The 15,014-nt window shown below is 40.1% G+C and overlaps 1 long non-coding RNA gene across 3 annotated transcripts in view; it reads right to left on the reverse strand.

Moving 5' to 3' along the window:
• Positions 1–15,014, reverse strand: part of LOC138241067 (uncharacterized) — a 54,985-nt gene that overhangs the window by 29,293 nt on the left and 10,678 nt on the right. For all 3 annotated transcript variants that reach the window (XR_011190284.1, XR_011190283.1, XR_011190285.1), the window contains exon 2: positions 13,195–13,277. This is a non-coding gene — a long non-coding RNA (uncharacterized lncRNA). The remainder of the gene's footprint in view (positions 1–13,194; positions 13,278–15,014) is intronic.

The raw sequence follows: 15,014 nt of genomic DNA on the forward strand, positions 1-15,014 counted from the left end.
GCCACGACTTTGTTTTGTTTTTGTTTGCCACCACCTGAAAAAAAAAACATCTCCCTTTTTTAAGTTTTAAGTTTTAATAGCTGTATGGAACCGGGGGTAGGTAGTGACAGATCAACACCGCTCTTAATACACTCCTCAGTGTTGGCTGCTGCATGTAACTGTCAGATATGACAAGCGAACAGGTTCATCTCTTAAAAAGAAACCGCACACTGACATTGCCCGAAGATAGAGACAAACGGAAATATTTGTTTGTAGTTAATATAATACCTTCAGAAATTGTCTGGAATGCGTTGGGGGTGAACCCAGCTCTGTCAGGTGCAAGCTAACTTCACGTTTAAAAACGACCACAATCGGTATGTTCGTACTGTACTATCTTACAGCCTGAAGTCACCGACACACGAGAACAACATCTATTTACATCCAAAACACAATTTATGTTCCGACACAGCACGGTTTCAGGAATTAAAATGATCAAACAGCAAGGAGGTTTTTATTTCATAACGCTTATTCATCGCCTTTGTATTAATAACATGAATTTTATTTTACGATACAAAAAAAATGCGCTGTACGAAAAAGCGTCACAGTGAAACCAGTTTTAGTTTATTTTCATTTTTTAAAACGAAAAACAAATTGAGGTTGGTTACGTTTTTAATCGTAGACTATTTTATTTATACATTTTGATGCAAGTATATTCGTTTTTAAAGTGTTTTCGTGTCAAACGTGAAACACAATTCAGGTAACCTGGACGCGTTAAACACGTTTGGGATTCTTAATTTTCAGTAATTATACATTTCACCGTAAGAGCACAGATACCGTAAAAATCATTAAAAACATCTTCTTAAATCTGAAAAATGAATAATATTAAGTGCTCGGGTGTTTTGCTTTTTTTTAAATAAACCCTAGAAGAATTTTATTTTTTCGTTCCTGGGCATGCTTGCACGGTCAAATTAACTTGTTTAAATTTCATAACATGATTTGTTAACATAATGAACCCGATATTAAGGGTAACTAATTATATTCCAGGACTGTCATCTGTGACAGCTTTAGGCAGATTGTTACGTGCAACACATTTTGAAAATTATGTGTCATGCACGTCACTTTGAAAAGTGTGGTGAAAACTTTGTATTGAATGCCAAAACGTCTTTACACAACCCACCAGTATTCATTGAATACTGTAAATGCCTCCTGAAACCAGAGGTTGCTATACCTTCGATTCGAGTATGTGTTTGTTTTTTTTAAAACAATGAAGTTGAGAAGCGGGCTGTCAACGAAATACGAATTTAATTCATGTTAAATTAATGAAAGCCGTCGAATTTCGTTAATGATACGAACTAACTCAATCGACAATACTATTACAATACTAATCGACTTCTTTTTAAAAAAATGAATAACTTCCGCTTCCATTATAATAATAATAATTATTATTATTCTTATTATTATGTACCTCTGTGAACAAAACTTGTTTTACCATATCAGTACATGTATCGCCCATACGAACTTATTCGTAGATCATACTCATAATTAATAATCAGGTTGATGATTTTGATGATTAGTATTGATGTTGATAACAATAAAATTGTCTTTGTACTATTTAGTTTTCTTTAACACTGAGAAAAACGGGCGCTTTCCTAATACATGCATGAGTGATGCCAAGCATACGTCGTGAAGAGAAGCTACAATATTGTCCATTTTAAGACTCAAATTTGTAAACAACGAATACTGAACCCGTGCATACGTGACTTCTACGTTTGCTTAATAAGGAAATTAAAAGTATTTAAAAAAATTGGAAACAGTGCTGTGGGTTTGAATGAGCTGTGGGTGCTTTCAGTTAAAAATCTGCCTTTAATTGGTGAATAATATACAAAATGGTTATTTTGTCAAGTCCTTAGATAACTTCTTCTTTAGATAACAAAGCTCAAAACAGCCACTTGGAAGTCAATTTAAAGGCTGAAAAAACTGTGTACATTGTGGGTCTAGTGTTCAAACAACAAAGAGACGTTAATCCAAATAATTTATACAATGCGCAGGGCATGTTTACAGGGCATTGTGTATAAAGGTTAAGGCTCGTGTTCCGCAGGACGTAAATGCAGGAGTGGTCCACCATTCGCAGACAAAAAGAGCCTTTCAAAGCATCATATTGAGAACACTTTAACAAGAGGCCCAAACCGCCTCATTAACAGCTCCGGTCTTCCAGCGTGAAATAAATGTATACGCGGAGTAAAATAGATTAGATTGATACAGCTGTATTTAATTGCAAGCAAAATCATTTCGGCTATACTAGAGAAATGATTTCGACCTCTGCTCCCACACCTGTGGCCTAATATTCGAAGCATCACATTCAAAATTTCATGTTTCTCTGAAATCAGACCGAGTGCAATGATATTTTTCTTTCCGTGGGTGAATAATGTGAAGGTTCTCATTAAAGTCCTAATTAACAGAAATGTGCCGCGCACTTGGGGACGGTTTATGTTTGTTTGAAATAATTTATCGGTAATTTCAAACGCTCAATCAATTAATAATGATTCTACCAACAAAGACTTTTTATTTGTTTTCTTGACAGAATTCAACAACCACGACAAGTGCCGAAACCAATCTAATCACAGCTGCACCTTAACCACTGCCCTTCATTACACAACACGACGAGTAACTGGGAAATGTTTATGGTTCCAACACTCTCTGAACACACATGCTTCAAAAAGGACAACATATACAGCTACGAATCGTCCGGGTGATCAATCTGAAGGAAATCGGGTTTCCGTTCACAGAATATATATTCAATTCTATAAATCTACATACAGTATGTTAGACAGAGTCAACTGATTTGTATAAAACCACAGGTTTTATATATATATTTAAAAAAAACATTTTGTAAAAAATCAACATGAAAAACGTAAGCACATATTAATGGGGACGGAGGGCATTTTCGTAACTGAAAACGTCACAACATACAAATGCAACACTATTATAATAATTATTTTAATCTACAAATAATTGTATTTGATCTTTTGAGTCGTGTGGCCTTACTTTCGAGAGACTGTCGGGTGTGTAGACCCACATATTAAGCGCAGGACCCACCCCGATCTTACTGATCAGAGAAGAAATCGTGACACGCGCGCCTACACCTGTGCCACACGGCGTCAAGCGAATTCGGACCCGGACTGTGTGAGGGATCAGCTCAGCACCGTCTTCCATCAAGCAGGATAATTTGCGCGAAAAGATTTCAATGACAAACCGTGTGGCGAAACAAGTCAATAAGGGATATTGCTTAAGGGAAGAGACATTTAATTATTTACTTAGATAATGCCAATGTTTAGTTTTGACAGCATGCTTAATACGGAAAGGTTTGCAAATTGTAACCAGACAATTGTTTATTAGTGACATAATAAGCTAAAACGATCGTGTTTCACACAAGGAAATAACTGACCATAACAAGTGCTCCCCCCCCACACTGTTAAAAAAACGATTTTTTTAACTTGATTGGCAATAGTTGATAAACCTCGTGATCAAATGTGTCTTGACTGCGTCCACTGTATGTTGCAAATGCCTGAGTGAACGAATAAATCATTCGGAAATCGGCGACCACACAATTTCTTTAGCCCTTCGTCGGGTGATACCCAAGATTAATTCCTGTTTTGCGACGTATTATGAAATTAAATTTTTGCCCGATCACAGTCGAGTTCGCAGGACTTTGATTGTGACGTCAGGGCCGAACCCGAAATCGGAAAGAGCTGGAAGTGATGCCGCCGGTCGGGTAACCGGGGCAACACCAGGGTGTCGGACGGAGCTGCAGGTAGCGCGCAGACATGTTGAATTTCAGGTCTCACAGAGCAGACGCGCACAACGGGGTTTTGATGGGTATGAACACGGAAATCTTCAAGAACTTAATTTCGCCATCGTTTTTTAGAATTTCGTAAAAACCAGATCAGTATTTGTGGTGGAAAGAAATGCACTCTTCAGTGATGAGTAAAAGCCCAACTGGATGTTTGAGCACTTTCTCAAATGTAATCTGTATTTTTCCATTTTAATAACTGTTTGGCATTAGGAAAGACATTTACTTCTTTATTGGCATTCAAGTTTATTTTTTGTGTCTCACACAATGACCTCATCTGTGCCTCAAATCACAATATATAAATGGGCATTTTAAACATTTATTACACGATAAATTGTACGTGTGTTAAACATTGCACAAATCAATCAATCCATATGGATATGTAACAATTTCATGTCACAACTTTAAATGGTGAAATTATAATGGCACACTTACAATCATTAAGAAATTGTTATTCGATGATGTATGTACACTTTTCTTTCCTTACGGAAAGCATAGCAGGGAATATGGATTCCTGTGCTCTTTCTGCCCACTTGTGCATAAAGCGATTTAGAAGACAAGAACATTTTGCTTTTATAATCTGAGGCCATTAGTCACGTGACATCACCCACTATTTCGCAGAAGACATTTTTCACAAATAATGTGATATAGACGTCACCAAGCTAGACTGCCAAAGAGTGAAATTTACTTGTCAGCCAGAATAAAACGTAGACAGGGATAAATCATTTTAGACGTTTAGACTAAACTCGAACAAAAAATAATAATAATCGAAGGACTTTTACAACAAACTTTTACATTAACTGAATTTTCATGTGACACGTCTGTATATAGTGCGCTAATGAAAAGTACGTAATTGAAGACAAAAAATTCACTGATCGTGTTTTCAATCAAAACGCTAAGGATTTGTCTTACGAATAAGGTGCACAAACATTTAAATCTATGAAAATGAACGATGCACAAAGCTGGGATCCATTCGTCTAAGTTTAAAACAAAACATACGATTGGCAATACACCAGGATATATTATTTTTAATAATTTAAAAAGGAATGGCGTATAAAACGCTACACCGTTGTTAAATATTTGCTTTTTCAACACGGAAATGTATCTCATCTCTTGTTTCGACTTGTATTTGTTTAAGAAAACACTGTCCCGTCCTCTTCAGATTTCGCCACTCCGTGATGTGATGTGGAGGTGTGTGGCTTCGTGTCAGGTTAATTAATTTGTCACTGTAAGGGCGGCTGTATTCTTCGGTCTCTCGTGTAAATCCCGCCTCCTCTTAATTCCCCCGAATTCGGGGGTTCTGTGGGCACGTGCCGCTGCGGGATAAACGGGGTGTAACCGCAGGTGAGACGAGCAGGAGAGAATGGAGCTGTCCTTGGTCCTTAGGCAGTCCAAAGAGGCTTCGCCTGAAAGTCATTAATCAAATTAAGACACCTTCTGCACGTCCCTATTTTGGAGTAAAGCACTTGGGCCACGCGTGGTGTAGCCGATACTCGGGGAGGTTACTCTTTTTGTATTTGAGATTTGTTTTTACACTTCTTGCAATCCAAATTCATTCATTGCATCGCATCTTTATGAAATGCAGGCCAACAGAAAAGACAACAACAAGAAGCTCCCCGCCCGTTCATGCGTTCACAGCGCCGCGGAGCAGACAGGGGGGATCACGTGATGTCCGTGAGAGATTTTAGCGTCAATGTGTGAACCTTCTGCCCCTGTACTGCATACTGCCCACGGTGCAGGGCACATGATACAAGCAACGTAACGTAAGAGTAGGTGAAGAATCGAAGCATTCCCAGACATAAGAAAACAGACGAAATTATGTTTTAAATTAAATAATTATAATTCTTTAGGCTGGATAATCTCAGAATGTCAAAGGATTCAGTTCCGATTTAAATTCCGATTCCACCTGCATTTCTAAAAAACGCGGCAGTGGTCTATGTTATATTAGGCCAATATTTCACTCCCTGTGGGTGTTTTTTCTCGGTGTATGGGTCTCATTTCCTGGCCAGAAGTTCGTGTTGCTACCCTTCGGATTCCCACAGGATGTAAAAACGAAAACACTTCTGTTCTGAAAGCACCGAGCAGAGAGGCTTAGGTGGGCTGACGTCATGACGGCGACAGGCGCTCGCACGCGAGCGGGAGCTCTGGTCATTCTCGTCCTTCCGGGTGCCTTCATCATGAACACGGCCCGTGAAACACAATGAGGAAGACAATAGACTACTACACAAAAATGCCATTTCCCCGTAGTGAGCGTGCTTCGGAGCCAAGTGAAAAGCTCTCAGTGCTCCACCAACAATCAATTAGGCACAATCATTAACGATACCAAAGAAAACTGAGCTTTGTGCCACACGTTCAATAGAGTTTCTTGTGGGAATTCATTAATTTGCAGTAATTTAGAAATTAAAGAGTGCTAGAACGCTCTTTCAGTCCTTAAGGCGACGCACGCTGCTAAGTACTCATAGCGCAGTCGGTTCTTGCAGCCGAAGCTGACGGGCCCCGCGTGTTTAGCCAGGAATTTCCACTAAGGTGAGAAATCCCGGCATCACGGGCACAGATGGGGCGTTTTAATTTCACGGGTACAAACCGGGACAGAAACGGATGGCGGCCTGCGATTTTGTTTTTCCGCCAAACGCGCCGGTGAGAAACAGAGCGTAGCACGGCCCGGGGGCGTTTTGCACGGAGCAATGCGTTTCCCTGCAACCGGGCGACCCCCCCCAGTGTCCCTCGTCCCCCAGCTGTCCGTGACTCAGTAAAGCTGGGCCACTTGAAGAATCCGGCCTCCATCTTAACTTCCATCTTGAGCTTTTTTTTTTAATGTGTTTCCTGGGAGAGGAACAGGGGACGACCGACCCAAGTTAGAAAACAGTGTTCTTTCTAATCCTGGCTCATTCACTCCGCCACTGCCGCTTTGACCTCTCCCGATCCTCATTTGGGAACAGTTACAGCGGCGGCCCCTAAAGCCAGCCACGCTGTCTCGTCTTAAGTATGCCGATTCAACAGGTCTTACTCTTGAGCTTGTCTTTGGGCACTAGTTTCGAGAAATCTGACACCCAAAGCACTTTCTTCTTCAAAGTGGAGGCCTGTTGTGCTTTGTATCCACACGAGTGTCAATCTCGGACTTTCAAAGACTGATCTCTTTGTTGGCATTGTGTACGCCGTCCATACTTGTTTCTTAAAAATAAATTAAAAGGGAAACTGCTTGCTCGCTCACTCGCACCAGTACTCCAGTTCCCATCTAATGCCGTCTCCAGCTCCTACGCACTCCGAGTCCATAAAACTACACGCACAACTTAATAAGGTCTTCGCTGTGCTTTCCGTGGAGTATTTATTGCTTAACCAGACAATATGAGGACTCTCATGGTAATTAGGTTTTCAAATCTCTCAGAACACGTATTTACTGAGGATTTCCATTTTTTTTTACTGAAAACTCTGAAAGAAATACGTTTATCTTTTTTTAACTTCTTTTATGTCCATTACGTGCGCGCTATGGTACGAAATAAACGTATTAAGTGTATTATTACTATTGCAGTTCTGTTTTACAATCAGTATCTGAGACGTGCAACAAGGCAATAGAAGATTTTACCGAAAAAAGAATCACGAAGGAAACAAGACTAATTAATAACACTAAAAAAAGAGAAAAGTTTTACATGCTCGTTTAAACGAGTGGGGACTGTGTGAGGCGATACACAGATAATAGAACCGACATCTATAAACAGCTTGTGATTAAGGACGTTTGGGTTTATTTTTAATTCATTGGTCAGAAAAACACACAATCTGTTAATGAATAAATTCTACTCCTCCTATTAGTCATACGCAATTTGTAGCCACATATAAATATAATTATAAAGCCTTGAGTAAACAATAATATATTAAAACAGAGATAGCACAATTGTCTGGTAAAATGAAAAAACACAACTGCGTATTAACAATTTTGTCAGTTTTTCCATGGTCATTTTTATCCGTTTCAATGGAAACCGATCTCTCTCTCCTACACTCAATACAAAAGAAAAAAAAATCCCTGAAGATACTTTTGCAGAAACAGTGCAATCTGCTGTTCAAAGAGGGGCAAAACACTTCTGTATCAAATATAAACAATGAGCAGACCAGCGCGTGTTTGCAAACATGTATGATCGTGTTGAATAACGCATCGGAAAGAGAAGCAAACAAACGATAGGTTGTGTTTTATTATACAGATGGGTCCCGCCACCGTTAATAAGGACAGCCTCTGTCCCTTTCATGGGAATCAATAGGACCTGGAAGGGACAGGTCCTGCCCAGATCAGACACAGGGCACTTCAAAGACTCTCGTTTAAATTAAAACTCTTCAGCGGGATTAACATCAAACATAACTAGCGACTGCTTTGTTTGTTTACCTTTATTATTATTATTATTATTATTATTATTATTATTATTATTATTATTATTATTATTATCATCATCATCACCGATCAGAGTGAAATCTCTGCGCTCTGGTTGGTGAACATGGACGTGAAGTATCATTTGTCCTCCTGTTTCTTTTAACGGGCAGCCAAGCCAAGCCGAGCCAAGCCCCCCCGAGTCGTGGCCCGGCAGCGTGGACAGCCTTCCTCCCCGGGCGCAGGGGCCCTGACTCACCCTCGCCGCGCCACTGCGACCAGCTCTGACCCCTCCTCTGACAGTCCCGTGTTCACCGGAACACCGTCACCGAAAGTAAGTAACACCACTTTGTTTACCCTTTCAGCCTCATCGACGTGTCTCACAATTCTGATCTCTTCTGTGATGACACACGAGAACCCCCCCGAGCACGTTAATTTTTGTTTTTTAAAACTCTTCTGCTTTCATAATCATTTGTTTCGCGATAAAAGTAAAATGCGATACTTTTCCGTGTATTTTGCAAGTTGAATGAAAGTGGTTTCTATAAAACATACCCAACATATGTAGCTTTACCTAGTGCTGCAGCTGCCTACTTGACTGAGTATTGATTGCTAACATGTCGACATCCTCGGGTGTTTTAAAAGATGTTTTTTTTTTCTCCTCCTGTGTAGTTCAACTTCCACTTTTTTAAAAACAAAAACCCAACATAAAATAAAATCGGCCTTTGTTTAAAAATCACAACTGCCTCCTGTCCTTCGCGAAAAAGAAATGTAAAAAAACAAAATCGCTGCCTAAAAAATAAATAAATAAAATAACCAGAATCCAAGGAATGACGAGTGATTTTGGAATATTCACATAATAATGATAAGATGAAAAGAGCGGCGATCTCAATAAACTTGTCATTCAGCCTTACATGGTTCAATCATATCTGAGGGATTTTGCATATCTATGAGCCTGCGTTCTAATCCTCAAAGCATCTCAGTGGTACTTGGCTTTGCACTGTAGTCACTGAAGGTCACAACCCTGCAGGAAATATGGGCTGCCATAGCAACACAGAAATGGCTTCTAAAGGCTTAGCATAATTCTCCCCTAATAGAAAAATAACAGCAGCAAATCCTATCCTTAGTGAACTGGCTTATTTGATGGAGCCAGACTCCCACCTGTGATCTACTACTAGTAACCAATGCACGGGGACCACTACAATAAAAACTATTTCAAAACAGGCCTTCGACTGAGTGCCATTCTCTTCCTGCCCACAGCTGAGTCTGCCTGTAAAGCCTGCCACTGGGTCTAAAGCTTGAGACAGGCTGTATTGTCTTTCCATAAGACAAATGATCTCCATAAAGGTTCTGGTTGCCGAACCTACCTCCGACATCTGTGCATTTCACTCCGAAATTTTGCTTTCAACAGGTCTGAAAACAACTACAATCAAACCAATTCACCAATTTCTTCATATTTCTGGAAGTGAGCAGATGTGTAGAACACACGCACGTACTTACAGTATCTACATCTCAGGTTGCTCAATTTCTGCTGTTTAAATATTAGAACCGAGAATTGTCTTACATAACACATCAACGCAGACCAACACAACGCACACTCTTTGTTACTGATTGGGATGACTGAACCGAATATTTTTATATGGCATCTGCATTTATAGCATAAAGCCAAAGAGCAGAGCCAAGCACAGAGGTTACCAGACAACAAACAGTGAACAGAATGTGTGGACTTAGCTAAACTAATACAAAGTTCTGCTCTGATGTTCACATCTAATATTTTGACTGAATCTCAACAACTGGTTTCCACACTTGCAAGCCCCAGGAGCGCAGAAACAGAACCTGTTAGTACTGTATATATTCTTCCGGCAGATAAGTGTACCTGATATTCTAGGCACTCAAAAAAAATGTGTGCAGCGCGCATTCTGTGTATTGAGTTGGAACAACACTTTCACCGTATAAGAGAAACAAATATGTTAAATGTGCAGGAAGCTGAGATTTTATGCCAAAGAGAAGCTATGGCAAAGAGCAAGAGGTACAAGGTCTGACCTTAAAAAATGAGCAGTTCGTTCTGAAAAATGTCAGCTGGTATTCAGCACAGAAAGTCAGCATCATGAGGCAAAGAGTCACGGTTGTCTGTGATTCTATCTGTCTTGGGTGTCTAGCTGTCGAGGGTGCCATTAACTTTGTCGTGTTTCATACAAGTGCTGCATAATATAATCCTCACAGTTTTCACAATGGCTTTCAGTACATTAAGAATATGATTTTTGTATTTTTACCATAAGAGTTGGTAAGACAGGCTCATTATTCTGTGCTCTGTCTGAAAACGCTGTTGAATTGGGTGGAAGTAAGTTATTACTGTGACAGTGAGTGACAGCACATAGCCAATTGTCTAATGGCAGTGCTTTTTTACTGTTGGATGGGCAAGACGAAATTGTCTCAATGAAGTCTTCACAGAGCGACAGAGAAGCATTTTCTCATCGTCCCTCCAAGACCTTCATCTCATTATCTCCTTATGTGAGTGATGTTAGTGTAGTTAGATCTCAAAACTACCATTGTGACTACTGCGATTGAAAATCTTATGGTTAATTCCTTTAACGCTACATTAGCAAATGTGAATTCAATAGCTGATAGGTATTCATTCAGCACTTAAGCCTCTGAGAACAAACCAGTGTGAGTTTCAGATTCAGATAAAGTCAGTTAATTTGGACAGAATTTGTACTGATGTTGCAGCTTTTGGGATATTTTTTGCTCCTTTTTCGGGGTGGAAAATCTATTTTTCTGTATCTGAATTACAGTTCAGTGTAACTCCAGGTCATTTGATTGTCACTAGGATGCTGAATGGAAAATTATGAGGGATAATCACTGAATCATAATAAGCTTATAGGTGCTTTCAGTAATATCCTATTAACAGGTTTAGCTGGTAGTTACAAAACATTTCTGTCTATAACAAGCATTTCAGCCAACTCAAAGCTCCAGCTGTATAAAGATTGTTATCTGCGATTCTTGCTCTTATCTGGAAAACTGGTTCATTCGTATTGTGAGACATCTGCAAAGGTAGCTTATCCGAGCTAAATGGTGCCTTTATCTTGTGGTCTTTGCTGTTTTATTTTTATTTTATTTTTATATCTTTATAAAAGATGTGTTATGGTGTTTAACTGTAAAGTGCGAAAATCTGTAATTCTATTTTACCCCGATTTGCAACTCCAGTGGCAGATTTCGACTAGCAGCGAAAACGTCTATGATACCCCTCACATTAATCTAGCTTCTGTCGACACGACAAGCAGTCGCTAGGATTGACCTGCAAATTCATGTGGCAGTCTAGTGGTGACAGTCACATCAGGTAGCCAAGCTCTGTTCATTTTAACACTTTATAAGCTAGCAAGGGATGTCCCTGTACATCTGCAGTTCATTTTCAGTAATTAACTGAGCACCAAGGAGGCCACAGTTTAATTAAAATAATGCTCAACGGTCGCCCTGCAAGGCATATGGCTTCATGATCCCGCTGTTCATCGAGAGAGTCCCAGTGAGTTTCTTTAAAGCCTGTGTTGTATTGTCTTCAGGTGGGCACCTTCCACAAAACTACTGCTTCTAGGTTCTGCAATATGGGCTGAAGGACTGATAACCGGCACCACTGCCCTGATCAGCATTGCCACCCTTGTCCAAGTGCTGGTTAGACGGGATCTAACACCATCACTCATATCTAACCAGACTAGGCAGAGAGGTAGGTAAACCCACAGCTAGTAGTTACTCTGGATCCTGTAACATCTTCAGAAGATTTCTAATAAAGCACGTCCAATATGCTGATCAGGGTTTTCAAAGACATACACACCCTGAAGCCCCTACAAACTCAACTGGCATTTGTGCATGCATCTCGTAGAAAATCAGGCTCTATTAATTTAATGAGTCTAGGGTATTAATATGCCAAACCAGATTTTACTGCCTTTTTTATCTTCTAAGGAGTTTTAGTGAGTGATCTGCTAACTTAAAAGTGACAAAGGATAGATGAGGAGGGTGATATCTTATAATCTGAGATCATCTTACTCTTTCTTGTCCTTAGAGAGCAATTTCATAGTTAAGGAAATCTTACTGGAGTCAAAATGAGAAAGTGTGACAGAATAAAACATATGCCAGAGTCAGGAGAATTTTCCCAGACCTCTGCTGCAATGCAAACTTACCAAAACTCATCAAAGGAAATAGATGGTGGTAGACAACAGAAGATGAATAAGCGTTTTTCACGTTATTTACATCTCTCTGTACTTTTGCTTTCCTGAAATTGGCAACAGTTTCTTTATTGGAAAGAAAAGTTATGAAAGTATTGTACTATTAGTGAATAATGGTACTCTAGGATTGCTTTCTTGAACATTTTCAAAGGAAATATGCAGACCTATGCGTCAGCTGGAATTATATAGGAGACTTCGGATAACTCAATTTCATTCCTGTCCAGGCCGATGCCTTTCCACCGACCTGAGTTCATTTCCTTGCAAGTGCTGCTTTCTCCTCAGTATTCTACAGAGCCTTGCTAGTGGCGAATTCCGGATATCAGTGGGTTAACTTAAGCCTGCCCTGAGTAGAACCACATCACTTTAAGGCCAGCTGGAGAATTAAAAGGCTGTTCACTTTCATTTCCTCCAGTAATAAGCAACAGCTAAGTACAGTGGAGTACCCACTTATTACACACATATCTGTGACTGACCAATTTGCCTTATAACTCTCCTTTCCATGGCGAATATTTATGGCAGCCGATACTCCAGTGGTAGTCACCTGCAAGAAATTAAGCAGTAGCAGGGCACAAGGGGGTGTGCGGCTCAGGAAATGCTAGCCGCTGGAGTTAATTAAGCTTGGTAACTAAAGCTTGCTTTGCCCAAGATCAAACACTTCCTGACGTGCACGTCTACTGCTGAAGCTGCATCTTAGGGGTGTTGAGGCCCTTGAAAACTGGCAGAAAACACATCTCTGACCCTGGGCCCTTGATGCTGAACTCCAGAGGGGAGGGAGGACTGCGAGGTCAAGCTCTTACCTGTGCACGGTGCGTCCAGGCTGAACGAGGATGTTCTGAAGTACCTTGTGGATCAGGGTTGTTTTCCCCTCCATGTCCCACACCTGTAAAATGATGAAGATAAAGTGGCTGAATAAAAGTGTCAGGCAGGGGGGAAGGGCTGGGTAATGAGCAACTTCAATCAGGTGCAACCAGTAAATACTTTCTGAAGGGTACAAGCTTCGGGTCGCGGTTGAGTGAACAGATGTTTATGCTTATGACGAAGGCAGAGGCTGTTAAATGGTTATTAGCTGGGCAGAAATATTTCTGCTAATTTACAGAACTTAACAATAGCCTTCTGTCCTCCAAATGTCGGTTGTGTGTTTTTAAACACGGGAATCTGAGTTTGCAATGTACCGTGACCGAAAAAATTATCTGGCTTTGCTTACTAAATGGGTGATTTTCTCTGGAAAACCACAGATGTGGTGGTGGTGTCATCTCAGGCATTATAATGTAGGAAAGATGTTATTTGGCCACCTTGGTTGTTGAGACACACCCATGACACATTGTGTAAAGAAGTGCCTCATATTTCCTAAACTTAATGCATTTTATTGTCGATTTGCGCTTCTGCAATATTTACACTCTTGGCTTGGTTGGTATCCATCAATATGGATTCTGAACATTTGTATCGTGTCACTTCCAAATGTCCACGGCTTCAAATGAAATGTGTTGCAGCCCACCATAAACTCCTGCCTGTGCAAGGCGCTCCTGCACGTCCATTTGAATTGGGAATTTGCAGAACCAGGGTGGTCTTCTCACACAGAGGTCCTTTTTGTATTGACCGGAATTGTTTTCTTAAGAAGCTCTTATGAGTTACTTGTACTGTCTCAAGATTACTCCTTTTCATTGAGCAATATATTGACTTTCATGCCACTGTACAGCCCAGCACTTTGTGGGCCCCTGTGGTCTGCAGTTTGATCACCTTTCTCGAGAAAGGAAGATATATTTTCTTTTTTGTTCCTATAGAGAATAAGGATATGCATGGACTTAGAACTCACAAACAGAATATTGGAAACAAACCACGGCAAAAGAAAAAGAATACCTGCATAATATCCTTTGATGATGCCTCATCATGGTATACAGGGGATACTTGTAGGGATGAAAGCGAATAAGGACACTTAATGTATTTAAACTACTCTGCAGCATGTTAAGCAACTTCAGGTCAATATCTGTCTCCCTCCCCAGAAGAAAGTTCATTATGTAATGGAGTCAGAGAGGTGACACTGTGGCCAGTGGGATATGAGTTAATGACTAAGAAGGTAGATCAGAAAGATGGGTGACAGGGCAGTAAACTGGCTGCACATGTGTATTTGCACTACGGGAAATGTTCACTGGAGAAGCGGACAACTTTTTTTATTTTTGTGCTCAGATGGCTCTGATGTAATATTCACATACGTATATAGTAGATCGATACATGTAGATAGATAGATAAGACTTTATGGATCCCGAAGGGAAATTGATGTATGTGTAATCTAAATCATTAATGTAATATCCATCTATAAGTGCACTTCATCAATTGCCTATCACTAAAACAATGCGTCACTAAAGGAACAGACGTCAGTCTTCATCTCTAGATGTAAAGCCACTGAGCTGACACAGCGTGCAATCATTTTATTCCAGCTCCTTTAGAAATGTCAAAATAGCAAGCATTGTTTCTGGTTCTTTTTTTTTAGAGCAGTGATAGACATTCATGTTTTTTTTTTTGTTTTGCTTTCCTTGTTTGATAAACACTTGTTCAAAACACAGACAAGCGCCACGGTAATTCTGTCTGTTTGATCCTGGTATTGCCTGAGCCAAACAGC

This window comes from Lepisosteus oculatus, chromosome 8 (genome assembly GCF_040954835.1).
Source record: "Lepisosteus oculatus isolate fLepOcu1 chromosome 8, fLepOcu1.hap2, whole genome shotgun sequence".
In the NCBI taxonomy this organism is placed as follows: Eukaryota; Metazoa; Chordata; class Actinopteri; order Semionotiformes; family Lepisosteidae; genus Lepisosteus; species Lepisosteus oculatus.